Source organism: Neoarius graeffei, chromosome 12 (assembly GCF_027579695.1).
Source record: "Neoarius graeffei isolate fNeoGra1 chromosome 12, fNeoGra1.pri, whole genome shotgun sequence".
NCBI lineage: Eukaryota > Metazoa > Chordata > Actinopteri > Siluriformes > Ariidae > Neoarius > Neoarius graeffei.
Genome location: NC_083580.1, coordinates 57,541,871 through 57,563,169, shown reverse-complemented (window position 1 = coordinate 57,563,169; position 21,299 = coordinate 57,541,871). Strand labels below are relative to the sequence as shown.

The 21,299-nt window shown below is 39.4% G+C and overlaps 1 protein-coding gene across 4 annotated transcripts in view; it reads left to right on the top strand.

Moving 5' to 3' along the window:
- nectin1a (nectin cell adhesion molecule 1a) overlaps positions 1-21,299 on the top strand; it is a 99,008-nt gene that overhangs the window by 34,215 nt on the left and 43,494 nt on the right. The window lies entirely within an intron of this gene.

Genomic DNA, 21,299 nt, shown 5'->3' with positions numbered 1-21,299 from the left:
TCGCCTTCCCTACCTTCTACACCGCAAAACAGATGAAAGCGTGGAAGAGTATGGAGGCTTACAACTTTTTTGTATGTGGCTAGGTAAAGGACCTCGGTATCAAGTCGCTGCTGAATGAATCCTGTATTGTTTTTGCCTGTGTAAGTATGTTCCTTTTTTTAAGCTTCTCATTTGCGTCTTTACAGCAAAGCGCTGCAAACACAGGATTTTTTTTTTTAGTCACAAAGCTTTTTTAGCACTTTGTGACTAAAAAAAGTACTGTAAAATAATGACACAGCAAGAAAACACTAAGGACATAGCTGAGAGGGAGATACAAATCTTTCACGAAGTGATCACTGCAAACTCAAGCATGCTTTGACTCGGCTCCCTTCGATTTCAGTGAGAGGTTCAAAAGCCACCTTTCTCGACGTCTTTTTGTGAAATCCTGTGTTTGTTCACCCTTTTTTATGAGTTCATGGGGAACCCTGAAGAAACTTTTATCAGTTTCACGGCTTGATCGATTCGAACAACCTAAATCAAAGCAAGCGTAAGGCATTTTTCATGCGAGCAATGCACCTTCTCCATACAAATGCTTTGTCAAGTGAGCTTTGGTAGACCACCAGCTAAAGTTCTGAATAACTAATGAGGCGGATGTGACGTCACATGAAATCCAAGAATTCCTCAAGTTACATGACACCAGTTCATGACAGGTCTTATCGAAAGGTGGTTGTTTTTTTTGTTTGTTTGTTTTTTGTTTTAATTTCTCTGAGCAATATTTCCCCAATATAAACAAGCTAGAAGCCTAATTTAAACCACTGCCACCCTGACCAGGCAGTTACTAAGGAGGTTGTAAATGTATCATGCAGCACTGTGCATTCATATGGGCATTGGTTGTCTCGCAAGCTTCATATCTGATCACTCCTGCTCTCATGACTTTTTCTTGTGTCCTATGGGATTCCCATCTCAATACACATCTCAAGTCTCAACCAGATGCAGTGTGAACCTTTCTGGCAAGATTTTTCTGGATAGAATAGGAAGCCTCCTATTTGTATCTGTTTCTGTTAAGAATATTTTACTTATTAACCTTGCTTGCTCAGTCTTTATGGGAAAATATCACACCGAGGTCTTGACAGTATGGACCGAGCGGCTCCATCCGTACAAAAAGACCAAGGTCTGATATTTTCCAATAAAGACTGAGCAAGCAAGGTTAATAAGAAGTTTATTATATGGCTTTTTTATTTCTGAGATTAAAATAGATGGTCATTATAATGAGGTGTGATGCTGCTTTCAGTCACGTCATATTTGTAACGTAGTTAAGTCACGCATACAGAATAAACAGCTAGCGGTTTCAAAACTGAATTTCTGTTAGTGGTTAGCGGTTTCTGAATGCTCTTCGTTGCTCATTTCTTGAATAACTTGGTGAATCTTGTTTGTCTTTTGTGTTTCGGCCGTTTTTGATTCCATTTTGATTTCCAATTAAGCTTTCTTTGTCGTTTTGTTTTTGTTTGCTTTTTGCAACATTGAAAGCCAGTGCCTTGGAAAGAAAGTCCGTAATCACCCACGGGCATTACATGAAAATTCTGCCCACTAAGGAACCAATCAGAGTGCACGATTTTTACCAGAAGTAGCTTGTGCCATATAATAATATCTGTTAAAGCTAGACAGCTTTTCGATTTTATAAAATCTGTGAAATTTAGTTCCCTCTTAAATTTGGTCATTGTGATAGTTAATTTCTGCAACATCTAAAAAAAAAACAGGCCATTCTGTGGCTGGGAAGTTATATAATTTGAGGGGATTCCCCAGCAAATAATGTGCATGAAATCGCTAGCTTAGTGCAATCAAGCAGACAGATGAAGTTCATGTGCGCATGTGCAGGTTTACCTTTGACCGTGCACTGACAGTTACATTATTCTGTTGCTAAACGAACAGCTGATCACACCGAGGTGCTCGCTGACTGCTGATATTTTTTAGTTTGGTCCTGTGTTTCCTTTCCTTCACAACATTACGTTTTTTTCTTCTCGCTTTCCGTTACTGGAGTCGGTCTTTCATGTTTCATTCGTGTCTTCCATTTTCCTCTCCTGTTTCAAATTTGTATCCCACAATGCCTTGCGCAAACGGGGAAAGCCCACCACATCATGCATGACATAGTATCTTGTATTGGGTCATGGTGAAGCAAGAAAAAATATAGTGGAGAATTTAGGGCCACGTGGCCCTAAATTTATTAATTGTTCTATTAAAAAAAACTAATAAAATTGGAAGTCTGTGATTTGAATTCAGTAGCTTTCGGTCCATTAAACAAAAACAATTGGGTGTCAGGGAAAATTCTTCTTATGACCTACACTTGAAAAATCTGAAAGGCAGTCTAGCTTTAATTCACCAGGTTCTCCTCAGTCACAAAGTCATATTATTATCAGATTTGATTAATAGGAACAGATTTTTTCCTTTTATCTCTTCCGAGTTGTTTTTGTGAAAAAAACCCTTCCACTCAACAAATATCGACGGCAGCAGAGAAAAACAGTACCCTCCACTTGATCTTTTTAAAAGCACTAAATGCTCTTGCACCTGTTTAACAGATTGTGTGATAGTGCATTTGTAACACTGAAATATGATTTGCACTGGCGGAATGCATTATCAGCTGTAAATTGGGACATGATTGTTGTGCTCTGTTCCTGTCATTTTGTCTTATTATGTAATAAGAGAAATGCAGCGTTTGTCCAGACTTGTCCTACAAAGTACAGAGGTGCATGTCTTTATGCTTGACATGAAAGATAAACTGAGAGGTTCGGACACAGACCACGCTCCTACTTCCGAGACAGCCTTCACTTCTCATTAACCCATGTCCTCAGGACTGTGACATCCGTCTTACACAGCACGGTCTTGCCTAGACCCTGCTAGACCATCAGGACTAACCATCTGGCAAATTTAAAGCTTCCTCTTGTAAAATTAGATCAGGGTTTGTTTGTTTTTTTCTGAAAATGTTTTCACATGGAATTATGGAGTTTGGTTCTTTTTAAAAAATGTTCAAATGCCCTGGTTGTTTATTGTGCTTTTAAAGGATATGGGACATGAAACATAAAAGCACGCTATATCAGTTTCTTTCCATTAAAAATATGAATTAATTGCATCAACAAATACAAAATCATCTATTAAATTCAGCAAAATCGTTATATTCGTGATGATTGTATGGCATTTCTGTTCGACTTCCGATATGCATTTTTTGCAACCGGAAGAGCCGCTGTCACGTGATCATACGTCACAAAAACTTTCGGGCACAGCACAAGCGGGTAGATGAATGGAGAAGTGGATGACAAGAAAATTGTTTTTATAGTCTTTAAAGTACATTGGACATCATACTTGGACATCATGGTGTATTGTGCTGCTTATGGTTGCAATAATTCCAATGGGAAATGCCCTGGAGTAAGTTTTTTTGCATTTCCAAGGACCCGAAGCTGAGGAAAGTGTGGGCTCACCTGCGCATGCACAGTAGGCTTCGCGCATGCGCAGTAGGCTTGGTAGGACAACTTTACAGAACACCTGTTGAAAAAAACTTTGCACCTACTGTTTCCCACAAACTGTATTCGGACCATTTCACTGAGGATTCTTTCAACATTAATACTCAGGTACTGAGCGATATTAATTCATGAAACATGAAACAGGAAGCATAAGGATGAGAAAAAAAAACAGTTCAAATCGGGAAGCCGCGCACACCTGCGCCAGGCTGCACAAATGCGCGCAGCTTCCCGACCCAAACCGCCTCTCTCTCATCCTTACACTTCATGCCTCATGCTCCATGAAACAACATCGCTATTGTTTTTTTTTTAAATCGGATCTGCGCGATTCAGCCGTGAAAAAGGCAGCATCCGCCGAAAGGCGCGCTGTTTGCATCCCTGCACGGAGGCCAGGGGACAGGGCAGGAATATTTTTGTTGATATGAGTGATCTGGTGCGATTTCGCGACCCCCCTGTTGAAGACCTCTGCGCTAAGCGACTGAAAGCCGAGGTAAGGATTAGTATTATAATTTTGGGTGTATCAATTATTGATTATCATAATTCTGACTCGTTTCGCCATTTTGAATGTTTTCATCTCGGACTCTGGAAGCATTCTATCTCAATCAATCTCGAAAAATATCAGCAAAAAAAAAAAAACTAGCTTGCAACGGACTTTAGCTAGATCTATGATGAACTTTCAATGTATGATACAAAAATAATACTTCTTTCAACAGATCATTAGCCTTTGAGCAGAATTGTTTTTAACTTACCAGGAAGTGTTATCCAGCCGACCGCTTTCAGTTTCATGGGGATTGAATGAACTCTCACTCTCAGAATCATCTGACCCGTCAGAGTAAAGACAAGATCTATGTTCATGTGAATTTCCAGCTATCGGTTCGAATTGATAGGGTCTAACTTCACATCTCTGTGAAACATCGGGAATATCACTGTCGATGGTGTCCATTTCGGTAACCTGTTTACATTAGATTCCCAAGCGCTGGCTCCTTGGAAAGTTTTTGTGACGTCACGGGTCATGTGACCACCTAGCTCATTAATGAATCCTTGTTTTACACTGATGTATAGAAAAACTTGAATAATGTGATGATTTTCACATTTTTGACACCCTGCAGTGATTTAGATGGCATTTCTTATGTCCTTTATACATAATTATGCCCAGGTAAAAATCCATGTCCCATATCCTTTAACTTGTGAACTGGTTGATATTTTCAATCATACTACCTTATTATCTTATGATATTCAAGTTTCTAATGTTGCTTGGATATTTAAAAATAAATCAGTCTGGTAAGACTTGGCCAACAAAACATTTTATGATAAAAGACAGAAAAGGCAAATAAAAGACGATAATTGTAGAAGAAGAATACAGTTGTGGTCAGAAGTTTACATACAGTGACATGAATGTCATCTTGGATATGAATGTCATGGCAATATTTGGGCTTTCAGTAATTTCTTTGAACTGTTCTTTTTCTGTGGCAGAATGATTGTACAGCATACAGCTTTAATAAAAAAAAACACTAGAATTTGTTGCACAAGTTTTAATTTTCTTTGGGTTTTCTGAAATCAACACAGGGTCAAAATTATACATGTAGGGTCAAAAATATACATATGCTCAGATTATTAATTCAGAGGTGTTGAAACTTCCAAAATGTCTCTTATCTTGCCAAGGCCAAGGTCACTTAACTTCCTGTTAGTGATTATGATTGACTACAGCTGGTAGCTTCTCTGTGCCTTCATAAAAAGGGTTTGTTTACAGCACTCATTGGATTGACCAACACACAGTAAAATGGGAAAGTCCAAGGAGCACAGTGCAGATCTGAGAAAGAGGATCGCAGATATACACAGCTCCGAAATGTCTCTTGGAGCCATTTCTAAACAACTGAAAATTCCAAGATCAGTTAAAACAATTGTATCCAAGTTATTGTGAGGTGTAGTCACTTTGCCAAGCCACTTTGCTTCAAGAAAACCCAAACTGTCACCCTCAGCTGAAATGAAGTTGGTTTGGATGGTCAGGAACAACCTGGGAACCACCATGGTACAGCCCTGCCATGAACTGGAAGCTGATGGATCACTGTCTACAGGTCAGGTCACCATGGACTTAGAGGCTGCTATCCAAGAAATAACCCCCTGCTCCAAAATTGACACCTTCAAGCTTAACTAAAGTTTGAAGCTGACCATACGGACAAAGAAAAAGCCTTCTGGAGGAAAGCTGTATGGTCACATAAGACAAAGATTGAGTTGTTTGGCCACAATGACCACCGTGTACAGAGGGACACTGTACCAGCTGGTGGTGGTAGGATCATGCTCTGGGGCTGTTTTGCTGCCAATGGAACTGTTTCATTGCACAAAGTGGATGGAATAATGAAGAAAGAGGACTACTTCAGAATTCTTCAGCATAAACCATCAGAAACTTGAACATGACTTGGGACTTACAACAGAACAATGAACCCAAACACGCATCAGAGCTGACTGTGGAGGATAAAGCAGGCTAACATTAAGCTTAAAACAAGTCCTGATTTCAACCCTATTGAAAATATATGGACCGTGCTTATAAGTCGAGTCCATGCCAAGAAAAAAAAATTAATTGAACTCTACCAATTCTACCATGAAGTGTTGTGAAATATCCAACCAGAATTCTGCCAGAAGCTTGTTCATAGTAAACAAAAATGTTTGGTCAAGGTGAATCTTGCAGAGATACATTTTACCCAAATATTAGGTGTGCTGTATGTATATTTTTGACCCTGTATGTATAATTTTAACCCTGTGTTCATTTCAGAAAGCCCAAAGAAAATTAAAACTTGTCCACCAAATTCTAGTCTGTTTTTTTATTAAAGCTGTATGCTGTACATTCTGCCACAGAAAAAGAACAGTTCAAAGAAATTACTGAAAACCCAAATATTGCCATAACATTCATATCCAAGATGTATGTAAACTTCTGACCACACTGTATGTAAACACTGTATGTAAACTTCTGACCACAACTGTATATCTCATCTCATTATCTCTAGCCGCTTTATCCTTCTACAGGGTCGCAGGCAAGCTGGAGCCTATCCCAGCTGACTACGGGCGAAAGGCGGGGTACACCCTGGACAAGTCGCCAGGTCATCACAGGGCTGTCACATAGACACAGACAACCATTCACACTCACATTCACACCTACGGTCAATTTAGAGTCACCAGTTAACCTAACCTGCATGTCTTTGGACTGTGGGGGAAACCGGAGCACCCGGAGGAAACCCACGCGGACACGGGAAGAACATGCAAACTCCTCACAGAAAGGCCCTCGCCGGCCCCGGGGCTCGAACCCAGGACCTTCTTGCTGTGAGGCGACAGCGCTAACCACTACACCACCGTACCGCCCCACAACTGTATATGGGAAATAAAAATATTAGAAATTCAGCAGGGAATATTGGGTAAACCGGACAGCATCCCAGGCTGAGAAAAAAGGCTCCGTCTTTATAAAATGCACAAATAAACCATATCTCCTGCCATCCACTCAACAAATAAGCTACGTCTAAGTCAATATCAATTTGCTTTGTAATCTGACATTAAGTGCCTCCTTGCTGACTGACGAAATGACTACAGAGGTCACAGTAAACCTTTGGTAAACCTAAAACACTAAAGCCATAATAACTTTTAAGAACAAACCGTACATCCTTAGACCCAGACACTGAAGGCGTCTCTAGTTGATAAGAGACATATTTTTTGTCAACAGAGGCCTCTTAAGAACTTTAAAAGTACAAAATGGATATTTCTAGAAAAAAAAATCAACATTAATCACAGACTTTAGAGTCAAGGAGCGAAATTCAACATTCAGTCTAACACTTTTATCAGTGCTGAAATGCTAGCTCAGTGAGTGAGCATGAATGCATGAGCCTGACACACTGTTATTTTATCTGTGTTATTACATGTCACAGACCGGTGGTTGTCTTCACTGGGTCATGAGCAGGGACAGAATGGGTTGCAGGTGTGGTGTACTTCTCCATCAAACTTTTTATTACTTTTAAATTACATATCGTTCAGCAGTGGACTTTCATTTTTAAAGGCATCCATCATGTCCCTTTTACAGCTTGTGTCTGAGATAATGGTGATGAACAGTAATGCGTAGACCTACTGTCTAGGTGTTGTATTAAATTATCCAGAAAACCATTGATTTACCAGAATGCAACAGTGAAGATATATTGCGTCAAACCAGGAAGTGACCCAGAAGTGAGTTGCAGGAAGTGGAAATGTCTTGACTCTCACTTTTTGTGTGGTTTTTCAAAACTCATTCATTTTAAGTTACTGCTTTATCCCAGTCATGGTCACAGTGGATCCAGATTCAGTCCCTGAAGTACTGGAAAGAAAGGTGGCAATACACACTACATGGGCTACCAGGCCATTATTGAGCACCATAAAGACATATTCACACCTAGGGGCTACTTAGTAATTTTCAGAAGATGAGAGGAAACCAAAGATCCCAGAAGAAACCCACATGGACATGAGGAGAACATGCAAAACTCTGTACAGGCAGAACTGTGAGCTCAAGATTGAACCAGGGACATGGAAGGAACATGTGGGTCTTGAGGCAAGAGCAGTTGAGAACCACTATCAAAGAGCATGTAGTAACTTTAGTAAACAGTATTGGGTTATTTATTGCAACCATACATATTAAGAATAATTACATTTTAGAGACCAGCTTTTAAAGTGTAACCTTTTACTATTTTACAGCTGATATGTAATAACTGGGGGTGGCACAGTGATGTAATGGTTAGCACTGTCGCCTCACAGCAAGAAGGTTCTGGGTTCGAGCCCAGCGGCTGATGGGGGTCTTTCTGTGTGGAGTTTGCATGTTCTCACCGTGTCTGTGTGGGTTTCCTCCGGGTGCTCCGGTTTCCCCCACAGTCCAAAGACATGCAGGTTAGGCTAATTGTTGGCTCTAAATTGACCATAGGTGTGAATGTGAGTGTGAATGGTTGTTTGTCTCTGTGTCAGACCTGCTGACTTGTCCAGGGTGTACCCCGCCTCTCGCCCATAGTCAGCTGGGATAGGCTCCAGCTTGCCTGAGACCCTACGCAGGAATATATATATATATATATATATATATATATATATATATATATATCCCGGGGAGGCACGGTGGTGTAGTGGTTAGCACTGCCGCCTCACAGCAAGAAGGTTCGGGTTCGAGCCCCGTGGCCGGCAAGGGCCTTTCTATGTGGAGTTTGCATGTTCTCCCCGTGTCCATGTGGGTTTCCTCTGGGTGCTCCGGTTTCCCCCACAGTCCAAAGACATGCAGGTTAGGTTAACTGGTGACTCTAAATTGACCGTAAGTGTGAATGGTTGTCTGTGTCTGTGTCAGCCCTGTGATGACCTGGCGACTTGTCCAGGGTGTACCCCGCCTTTCACCCGTAGTCAGCTGGGATAGGCTCCAGCTTGCCTGCGACCCTGTAGAACAGGATAAAGCGACTACAGATAATGAGATGAGATGAGAGATATATAAACCCAATAATTGTAAGTAAAAACAGAATGCGATAATTTGTGAATCACGGAAACCCTATATTTAATTGAAAATAGTACAAAGACAACATATCACATGTTGAAAGTGAGAAATTTTATTGTTTTTTGAAAAATACAGTGGTGCTTGAAAGTTTGTGAACCCTTTAGAATTTTCTATATTTCTGCATAAATATGACCTAAAACATCATCAGATTTTCACACAAGTCCTAAAAGTCGATAAAGAGAACCCAGTTAAACAAATGAGACAAAAATTCTATACTTGGTCATTTATTTATTGAGGAAAATGATCCAATATTACATATCTGTGAGTGGCAAAAGTATGTGAACCTTTGCTTTCAGTATCTGGTGTGACCCCCCTGTGCAGCAATAACTGCAGCTAAACGTTTCCGGTAACTATTGATCAGTCCTGCACACCGGCTTGGAGGAATTTTAGGCCATTCCTCACATGAATTGCTCGCTTCAGGTCCTTCCCCAACATTTTGATTGGATTAAAGTCAGGACTTTGACTTGGTCATTCCAAAGCATTAACTTTATTCTTCTTTAGCCATTCTTTGGTAGAACGACTTAGGGTCGTTGTCTTGCCGCATGACCCACCTTCTCTTGAGATTCAGTTCATGGACAGATGTCCTGACATTTTCCTTTAGAATTCGCTGGTATAATTCAGAATTCATTGTTCCATCAATGATGGCAAGCCATCCTGGCCCAGATGCAGCAAAACAGGCCCAAACCATGATACTACCACCACCATGTTTCACAGATGGGATAAGGTTCTTATGCTGGAATGCAGTGTTTTCCTTTCTCCAAACATAACGCTTCTCACTTAAACCAAAAAGATCTATTTTGGTCTCATCCGTCCACAAAATATTTTCCAATAGCCTTCTGGTTTGTCCACGTGATATTTAGCAAACTGCAGACGAGCAGCAATGTTCTTTTGGAGAGCAGTGGCTTTCTCCTTGCAACCCTGCCATGCACACCACTGTTGTTCAGTGTTCTCCTGATGGTGGATTCATGAACATTAACATTAGCCAATGTAAGAGAGGCCTTCAGTTGCTTAGAAGTTACCCTGGGGTCCTTTGTGACCTTGCTGACTATTACACGCCTTGCTCTTGGAGTGATCTTTGTTGGTCGACCACTCCTGGGGAGGGTAACAATGGTCTTGAATTTCCTCCATTTGTACACAATCTGTCTGACTGTGGATTGGTGGAGTCCAAGCTCTTTAGAGATGGTTTTGTAACCTTTTCCAGCCTGATGAGCATCAACAACATTTTTTCTGAGGTCCTCAGAAATCTACTTTGCTCGTGCCATGATACACTTCCACAAACATGTGTTGTGAAGATCAGACTTTGATAGATCCCTGTTCTTTAGATAAAACAGGGTGCCCACTCACACCTGATTGTCATCCCATTGATTGAAAACACCAGACTCTAATTTCACCTTCAAATGAACTGCTAATCCTAGAGGTTCACATACTTTTGCCACTCACAGATATGTAATATTGGATCATTTTCCTCAATAAATAAATGACCAAGTATAATATTTGTGTCTCATTTGTTTAACTGGGTTCTCTTGATCTATTTTTAGGATTTGTGTGAAAATCTGATAATGTTTTAGGTCATATTTATGCAGAAATATAGAACATTCTAAAGGGTTCACAAGCTTTCAAGCACCACCAAAATCGTTTTTAGGGAAGGCCTTCCTTCTTTCAGCAAGAAAATGCCAAACCGCTTTCTGCACATATTAAATGCTCATATTATATGCTCATTTTGAATTTGATGTCAGTAACACATTTCAAAAAAGTTGGGACAGGGGCATGTTTACCACTGTGTTGCATCAGCTCTATTTTTAACAACACTGTAAACTTTGGGGACCTGAGGAGACCAGTTGCTGTAGTTTTGAAAGAGAAATGTTGTCCCATTCTTGCCTGATATATAATTTCAGTTGCTCAACAATTTGGGGTCTCCTTTGTCATATTTTGCACTTCATAATGCACCAAATGTTTTAAATGGGATACAGGTCTGGACTGCAGGCAGGCCAGTTTAACACCTGGACTCTTTTACTATGGAGCCATGCTGTTTTAATACGTGCAGAAAGTGGTTTGGCATTTTCTTGCTGAAAGAAGGAAGGCCTTCCCTAAAAAAGATTTTGTCTGGATGGCAGCATATTGCTCTGAAACATGTATATATCATTCAGCAAACAAATGATTAAATCATTAGCCAATCATTAACCTGTATGTCTATATACAGGTTGCTGTGGGACCCTAAGATATTGTTTATAGCACTAGATAGAAATGACCCTGCTCTTTCAGTTCAAACTAAAAATAATAATAATTATTATAATAATATGCAATGAATAATGTGCAGTTAAATTTTTGAGTTCTCCGAGGAGAGGGAACACCCAGAAGCGGTTCAGTTTGGTGGTCTGGAGTCTGTAAGGTCATGTAGTGAGGAAGGGATAAAATATGAGGTGTGCTAAGAGGTTATTTAGCCCATCAGTGTACCCAGTTCTGCCATGAGCTAGGGGAGCACAGCAATACACAGCTGTTCTAACTCACATGATTAATTCTAACTGGCTAAATATAAACCGGAGGTGTTGCTACAATGTGAAAGATCAAACCAAAAAAAGCATCATGTTATTAGGAATGCCTTGTGTTTTTCTGCCTTCCTGTCCCTGTTCAGTTCCCAACCTCAGCTGTGTGCAGTCATGAGGCTTTATAAGGATGGATTTGCTCTTGCCTAAAATAATTGTTCCTTTGTGAATAGAAATATTTGTTTGAATCTCAACAAATCTTAAAACGAGAGTTTGGCCAAAAAATGAAATTTAAGCAATATTCCCTTCATTCCAAATGTAGTCTATCAGCCAAGACATCTGCCAAGTTTGGCAGCTGAAGTTTTTCCTTTATACTTTTACACTGGAGCCACAAAGCTAGTTATTCTAACAAGTAAGGCACATGGCATTAGTTTAAAATCATTGAAACCATATTTAACTGTGAAATGCACAAGTGAATTCACAAACAAATCATGTTTGAGATGTGTGCCTGCAGTATTCCTGAAGTTAAGCCAGCATCTATAACATCAACGTGCTTTTCTTGCTAAGCATATTTTGCCATGTAGCGTTAAAACAAACAAACAAACAAACAAACAAACAAACATTTGATTCTGATTGATTGTTTGATTCTGAGATTCAAAAAAAAAAGTTATGTACATTTAATTTTTGGACAGACTGCTTGTTTCTTTAACCCTTAGAAGTATCAGCTATATGAAGGAATTGAAATTACTTTGAAATGTCAGATTTTAAACTCTCCGTATAACATTTGTGTTTGTAATCAAAGAGATTTATGTCTGATTTTCCTGGAAGGCACAAAGACTTTGAACATGGGTATACAGTTGTGCTCAGAAGTTTACATACAGTGACATGAATATCATCTTGGATATGAATGTCATGGCAATATTTGGGCTTTCAGTAATTTATTTGAACTGTTCTTTTTCTGTGGCAGAATGATTGTACAGCATATAGCTTTAATTTAAAAAACACAAATTTGGTGCACAAGTTTTAACTTTCTTTGGGTTTTCTGAAATCAACACAGGGTCAAAAATATACATACAGCACACCTAATATTTGGGTAAAATGTCTCATTGCAAGATTCACCTTGACCAAACATTTTTGTTTAACCTGAACAAGCTTCTGGCAGAATTCTGGTTGGATATTTTATGACTCTTCATGGTAGAATTGGTAGAGTTCAATTAATTTTTTTTTCTTGGCATGGACTCGACTTATAAGCACGGTCCATATATTTTCAATAGGGTTGAAGTCAGGACTTGTTTTAAGCTTAATGTTAGCCTGCTTTATCCTCCACAACCAGCTCTGATGCATGTTCGCGTTCACTGTCCTGTTGTAACTCCCAAGTTGTGTTCAAGTTTCTGATGGTTTATGCTAAAGAATTCTGAGGTAGTCCTCCTTCTTCATTATTCCATCCAGTTCCATTGGCAGCAAAACAGCCCCAGAGCATGATGATCTTACCACCACCAGCTGGTACAGTGTCCCTCTGTACATGGTGGTCATTGTGGCTAAACAACTTAATCTTTGTCTCATGTGACCATACAGCTTTCCTCCAGAAGGCTTTTTCTTTGTCTGTGTGGTTAGCTTCAAACTTTAGTTAAGCTTGAAGGTGTCACTTTTGGAGCAGGGGTTATTTCTTGGATAGCAGCCTCTTAGTCCATGGTGATCTGAACTGCAGACGGTGATTCATCAGCTTCCAGTTCATGGCAGGGCTGTGCCATGGTGGTTCCCAGGTTGTTCCTGACCATCCAAACCAATTTCCTTTCAGCTGAGGGTGACAGTTTGGGTTTTCTTGAAGCAAAGTGGCTTGGCAAAGTGACTACACTTCACAATAACATGGATATAGTTGTTTGAACTGATCTTAGAATTTGCAGTTGTTTAGAAATGGCTCCAAGATACACTGCGAAGTTGTGTATATTTGTGATCCTCTTTCTCAGATCTGCACTGTGCTCCTTGGACTTTCCCGTTTTACTGTGTGTTGGTCAATCCAATGAGTGCTGTAAACAAACCCTTTTTATGAAGGCACAGAGAAGCTACCAGCTGTAGTCAATCATGATCACAAACAGGAAGTTAAGAGACCTCGGCCTTGGCAAGATAAGAGAGATTTTGGAAGTTTCAGCACCTCTGAATTAATAATCTAAGTGAGTGTATGTACATTTTTGACCTTGTATGTATAATTTTGACCGTGTGTTGATTTCAGAAAACCCAAAGAAAATTAAAACTTGTGCACCAAATTCTAGTGTGTGTGTTTTAATTAAAGATGTATGCTGTACAATCGTTCTGCCACAGAAAAAGAACAGTTCAAAGAAATTACTGAAAGCCCAAATATTGCCATGACATTCATATCCAAGATGACATTCATGTCACTGTATATAAACTTCTGACCACAACTGTACTGTACCTGGCCAGGGTGGCCAGTGCCACTCTAGCATATAGCATGGCCACCCCAGGAGTAAGGCAGAAACAAGTAAGTGTAGCTAGCTAACACAAACACAAACTATTCCTGGACCTCACTGACCACAAAGAACAAACAAGTGAACAAAAATTGCAAACATAACAATATGCACTATTTAGAGGCATATCATTGAATTTATTCAGTTCACTGTTAGCTCCCATTAGCTCATGCCATTGAATTTGTAACACAAGCATACTTTATAAGAAGTAGCCTAATTTTACATTTGGTCTGACTTTTTTGTAGCTTACTAGACAACACTTGTTTAGACGTGTGCTTTTTATGTCCGATGGGGATTCAGGTCACACACAGATAGGAGTAGCCACATTATATCATTTTTTATGGACGTGGATTAGTATTTTGCTCCAGTCTAAATAGTCACACCAGTAAAATCATTGGGTCTAATCTTGCTACGGTAAACGGTCTGACTATGGCCATGACTTTGAAACAACTGAAACAAGGAAAAGCATGAGGAGGAAAGGAAGGATATATTGTTTCAATATTTCCAATATGAGTGAGGGTTTTTGGTTATGTTTAAATTGTGTTTACTACTGTCAAATAACAGTAGATCTCCAACTTACTTCCATAATTGTTTAAATGATTTGTAGTAAATATGTATGAATTTCGGCGGCACGGTGTTGTAGTGGTTAGCGCTGTCGCCTCACAGCAAGAAGGTCCGGGTTCAAGCCCCATGGCTGGCGAGGGCCTTTCTGTGTGTGGAGTTTGCATGTTCTCCCCGTGTCTGCGTGGGTTTCCTCCGGGTGCTCCGGTTTCCCCCACAGTCCAAAGACATGCAGGTTAGGTTAACTGGTGACTCTAAATTGACCGTAGGTGTGAATGTGATTGTGAATGGTTGTCTGTGTCTATGGCCCTGTCCACACGGCAACGGATTCAGGTGAATCCGATAAAATTGTTTATCGTTTCAGCCTGGCGTCCACACAGCATCGGCGTTTTGGGTGCCCCAAAACGATATTTTTTGAGAACGGTTTCCAAAGTGGAAAAATCTGGCAATGGCGCCGTTGCGAAGTCGTCTGGATGAGTAGAACGGATTTGTTTACGATGACGTCACAACCACATGACTAGAACAAGCAGTACTCTCGGGTTTATGCGCATGCATCCTACTTCTTCTATTGTTCTGGTGTCTCCGATGGGACCGTCTTACAGCGCACGTAGAGGTGTGGCATGTGTATTGCATCGTTTTCAGCAAGCGTTGCGTTGCCATATGTACCTGATATTTTACTGATCCGTTGCCCATGTGGACGCGATATTTTTTTTTACCCGCTAAAAAAAAAATCTCGTTGCCGTTGTCGTGTGGATGTAGCCTATGTGTCAGCCCTGTGATGACCTGGTGACTTGTCCAGGGTGTACCCCGCCTTTCGCCTGTAGTCAGCTGGGATAGGCTCCAGCTTGCCTGCGACCCTGTAGAACAGGATAAAGCGGCTCCAGATAATGAGATGAGATGAGATGTATGAATTTATAAATAAATAAATATGAATGCAGTTTTCTTGTTTTTGGCTGCTGATACACAGCTGTCATATTTATAGCTGAGTTAATAGCTGAAAGATATGTTGGGTTTATCCCCATGTAAAGAGGGAAATAGTTTTTTTGCTGCTAAAGAAAGGTCAAATTTAATGTCTAAAAAACCCCAACAAAACTAACTTGATCATTCTAAGGACGTTAAAAGGTTCTTTAAAGTTTAATTCTGATCCTGATCCTGAAAAGATCTCAGTATGTTAGTTTCTGGCTTGTGAATGTAATCTCATTATTGGTCTCTGAGTTTAGCTGTACTGTGTTTACAGATGATAAAGTGTTTGTAATGTCTCAGGTATTAGTGCAGCAACAAGCTGAGGGTAAAGGGCGGATTGTCCTCATCCATGCAGTTGGACATCAGCCGAGACCTTAATATCCTTACTGAGTGCTGTAATCTATTGCTGTATCCAGTGCACTCAGGTCTATGTTCATCAGCGCTTTCCCATATTTGTGTTCGCTGAATAATAGCCATCGACCCTGCTAAGGCAAACCCACACCCCCACTGTCTACTCCAATGTAGGGCAGTCTCTCTCGAAATGCCTGCATCATTTAACTGCTCATTTAGTTAGTAGCCTTCATGTTAATCCCCCCTTCCCCCTTTTTGTTCCTTTTTTTAATTTTTTAAAGGCCCTATATCACTAAGAGATTTAATATTATTAAATGCCTGTCCTGGAGATCAAATAGTCTGGAGAGTTCCAACCGCAAATCAGAAAAAGTTGGGATGGTATGGAAAGTGCAAATGAAAAAAAGAAAGCAGTGATTTCTACTTTGACTTGTACTTCAGTGCAGACAGAATGAACCCAAGATACTTCATGTTTGTTTTTGTTTTTTTATGGTCAACATAATTTCATTTGTTAATATACATCCATTTCTGCATTTCAGGTCTGCAACACATTCCAAAAAAAAAAAATTAGGACAGGTGCAATTTAGGGCTAGTAATGAGGTAAAACAATTAAATAATTGTGTGATTTGAAACAGGTGATGTCAGCAGGTGATTGTAAGCATAGTTTGGTACAAAATCAGTATCCAGGAAAGGCCTAGTCTTTGAGGAGCAAAGATGGGCAGAGGATATCCAGTTTGTCAACAAAAGCATGAGAAAATTATTGAAATGTTTAAAAACAATGTTCCTCAAAGAAAGATAGGAAGGGATTTGGATATTTCACCCTCTATGGTGCATCATATCATTGAATGATTCAAGAAATTTGAAGGAATTTTGGTGCATAAAGGGCAAGGGCACAAGCCTAAGCTGAACGCCTGTGATCTCCGATCCCTCAGACAGCACTGCATCAAGAACCATCATTCATCTATAGCTGATATAACCACATGGGCTCAGAATTACTTTGGCAAACCTTTGTCAAGCACTACAATACAGAGTTACATCCACAAATGTCAGTTAAAACTTTACTGTGCAAAAAGAAAGCCTTATGTTAACTGTGTCCAGAAGCACCATCAACTTCTCTGGGCTCTGAGGCATCTGGGATGGACCATCACACAGTGGAAACATGTGTTGTGGTCACATGAATCACTATTACAGGTCTTTTTTGAAAGAAATGGATGCTATGTGTCTGGACCAAAGACATAAAGGATCATCCAGACTGTTACCAGCAATAAGTCCAAAAGCCAGGGTCTGTCATGGTATGGGGTTGTGTCAGTACTCTTGGCAAAGGTAACTTACACTCCTATGATCGCAGCATTAACGCAGGAAAGTACATTGAGATTTTGGAGCAACATATGCTGCCCTCATGACGACATCTTTTCCAGGGATATTTTACCAAGACAATGCAAAAACACATTCTGCACACATTACAAAGGCATAGCTGTGGAAGGACAGGGTGCCTGTCCCCTCTGTCCCCAATAGAGAATGTGTGTGTGTGTGTGTGTGTGTGTGTGTGTGTGTGTGTGTGTGTGTGTGTGTGTGTGTGGGGCGAAATTTGAAACAAAAAATATGACAACAACAACCCCATAGTGTTGCACACCTGAAGACCTGTTTGCAGGAAGAATGGGACAAAATAACACTTGAAACACTTCATCATTTGGTGTCTTCAGTCCCTAAACATCTTTTAAGTGTTGTGAGAAGGAATGGCAACATTAGTGATAAATGTTTTACTGTCCCAATGTTTTCTGAAATGTGTTGCAAGAATCAAAATTGAAATAAGTGTTTATTTTGGAAAAATGATCATTTTTGAGGCAAAACATCAAATAATGTGCTGCTGTGTTGTTTTGAACATAATACAGGTCAAAGATTATTTTCGAATCATTGTTTTCTGTTTTAATTTCAATTTCCATATCCCGTCCCAACTTTGTATGATTTGGGGTTGTATTTAAGGATATTATTTGGATGTAGATATTGAAGGCAGTGTTCATTTGGTAATTTTTTTCCTCTGCAACAATGTTTTCCTCCTTAAATCACTATATGATATCTAGTCACCCAATTATATTACTTGAGTGACATTTGAATTATTCAAATGAAATTACTATTCTTCTCTGATGCTTAAGCTTTATAACATGGTGGTACAGTGGTGTAGTGGTTAGCACTGTCGCCTTATAGCAAGAAGGTTCCAGGTTTGAACCTCATGGCTGATGAGGGCCTTTCAGTGTGGAGTCTCTTTGGGTTCCCTCTGGGTGCTCCAATTTTTCCCCCACAGTTCAAAGATATGCAGATTAAGTAAAATCCCCAGCCACTTTGGTCGTACAAGCCAGTGTATACTTAGTGCTGGTCCCAAGCCCGGATAGATTGGGGAGGGTTGCGTCAGGAAGGGCATCCGGTGTAAAACCTATGCCAAATCAAATATGCGGAACAGATCTGCTGTGGTGACCCCAAATGTACGAGAGCAGCCAAAATAAGAAGAAGCTTAGGCTTTATAGCATGACGTGGACTTCATATCTGCCCATACCAAAGACCATACCATGCACAAAAAGTATGTTTAATTCTTTATTTGCAAATTGTTTAGGTAAGTAAGGAATAAAACACGTGGGGATGTACAGATATAGGAAAATAATCAACCTATATTAACAGCACATTCTCAAGTGTTTTATTGCTCTTATACCTCAGCAATTTTGATTCATGGAAAGTTTGTAGAGTTTTTACAGAATTGTAACCAGCAGATGAAATGAATATATTTTAAAATTGAACCAAACAAGGTCAAGGTCAAACAAATCAATCTTTGGATATAGTTTTTCTCTGTTAAAAGTATATTTTAAGGGTATTTCAGGCATACAGATTAGTAACAAGATGGGCTAGACTTGTTGGAGATGGAAGCATGCCTGTCGAAGCCATTAGTGTTGAGTGCTACTTGGTCTTCATTTCTGAGGAGTAGAAAACAAAAAAGTTGTCTCTGTTTTTTCCTGCAAAACAGGGATACTCCTTAATTTGATCTCATTTGTATGGAAGTGTATTGCTGTCACATGAGAAAAAGAAAAATGGGTCAATATCATGTTATAATGTGAAAAGTTTACAGGGCTCAACATTAATGGTAGTCCGACTGTCCAGGACAACCACGTTTAGTCCGGATAAGTCAAATCTGCATCTGCCTGTCTGATGGGACAAGTTGAATATTTTTTGAAAATCACCATTTTTATAGTATTTATTCCAGAGTTCCATCAATAAAGTTCCAATAAAACTAGTTCAATTACCTCAGTGATCCGGCCATGTTATTGTCTACGAAATTCCGGGGAAGCCGAGTACAGCAGGTATGTGTGTAAAAAATAACCACGTCGTAATATCTAATTATAGATTATTAGACTTTGAATTCATCCAAATTGGAGAAATGGTGATCAAATACCTCAATAAAATAAAAATCTGTGGTGAATCTTCATTTCATTTGGACATTCATTGTATTTTTCTTTTGTATGGTATACATTAATGATCGCAGATGTTGTAAAATAGTTTGTGGTAATTTTACGAAGATGCTGAACTCACTCATGGTTTTCATTCACAGCATGATTCTGTCACCCTGATCATGTCCAACTAGTTTACTTTCAGTTTCATTTCTTTAAATTAATTTATACTTCAAGTTTTATTGACTTAATCAAGATTTAACTTTGTCCAACTTTTAAAACTGCAGATCAGGTAATTAACAACACGCACTATAAACGGGGCATTAGATAGTTTTTGTTTATAGCTACAGTTAAAGTTTGAGTTTTATTGAAAAATTATAAATCATCAAAGCATAATGATTATTATAACTATACCTGCTTTTTGATAAACTTTGTTAACCACTTTCCTTTCATTGAACTAGTAAATACACAGTAATAAAAAGGTTATGGTCAGGACAAGTGAAAAATTTTGCTGCTTGTCCAACTGGATAAGTGGATTAAAAAGTTAATGTCAAGCCCTAGTTTATTGTGATTACAAGATATTTTCATGTAATTATGACATACAAACTTATCAGGTCATAACAAGAAACTTTTTTGGTTATAACAATGCGCTATTCAACTTATGCATACTTATTAGAATATCATCCACCATGCTCAATAACAGCAGAATCTTGACATTTCTCAACACAAGCATGAAGTACAACTTAATAAAATCGTGTAAATGAGCCATATCTCTCAGTTTATCCATTCTCTGTACACCATTTCCTCATTCAATAATGAATTTCACCTAATATCCTAACAATATAAATGAAACGTTTCATTCTATTACAAGTTCTCACATTACAACATGAAATGTTTTATGTTAGAACAATAAATTATCACATTATAACAAGATAAATAGTGCATCGTTATAACAATGCAAAATGATACATTTGTGTGCCATACTGACATGAAAATATCTCAATAAAATGTAAAATATCCCGTTATAACAATAAAATTTTTACATTATAACATGATACGGAACAGTTTTTGTTTTTCTGGTGTGGCAGCAATACACTTCCGTACATTTGAAACATCTCATCTCATCTCATTATCTCTAGCCGCTTTATCCTTCTACAGGGTCGCAGGCAAGCTGGAGCCTATCCCAGCTGACTACGGGCGAAAGGCGGGGTACACCCTGGACGAGTCGCCAGGCATTTGAAACATTATCTATATAAATTATTTTATGACTGTATTACCTTCTATTGTGTGTCAGTGAATTGGTTGAGTCATAGCTTTATTTTTGTTAATAATTGTAATAATATGGGATGAGTTTGAGACCTTGGAGAAAGAACTATTAAGAGAAACTGTTTTGAAACTGGGGCAACACAGCGGTGTAGTGGTTAGCACTGTCGCCTTGCAGCAGGAAGGTTCTGGGTTCGAGCCCAGTGGCTGATTGGGGCCTTTCTGTGTGGAGTTTGCATGTTCTCCCTGTGTCTGTGTGGGTTTCCCCCACAGTCCAAAGACATGCAGGTTAGGCTAATTGTTGGCTCTAAATTAACTGTAGGTATGAGTGTGAATGGTTGTTTGCCTCTATGTGTCAGCCCTGGGATGATTTGGCATCTTGTTCAGGGTGTACCCTGCTTCTTGCTCATAGTCAGCTAGGATAGGCTCCAGCTTGCCCACAACCATGCATAGGGTAAGTGGTTACAGATAATGGATGGGTGGATGCTTTAAAAATGTAATGTATAATATTTTGTAAATGCAACAATACAAGTGGCAATGGCTGGCATGATGTTGCACTTTTCAAGCTGTGTCTTTGGTTTGAAAGAGCATATTTTCAGTTTATGCATTGAGCTGGTTTTGCCATGCAGACCTGGCAACCCACATGTGGATCATTAAGTTGCTGGAAGTTGTGTAATGTTCTCCATCTTGGTTATTGTGTATGTCAGGAGTGATCTGCCTTACCACCATTCATCAACCGC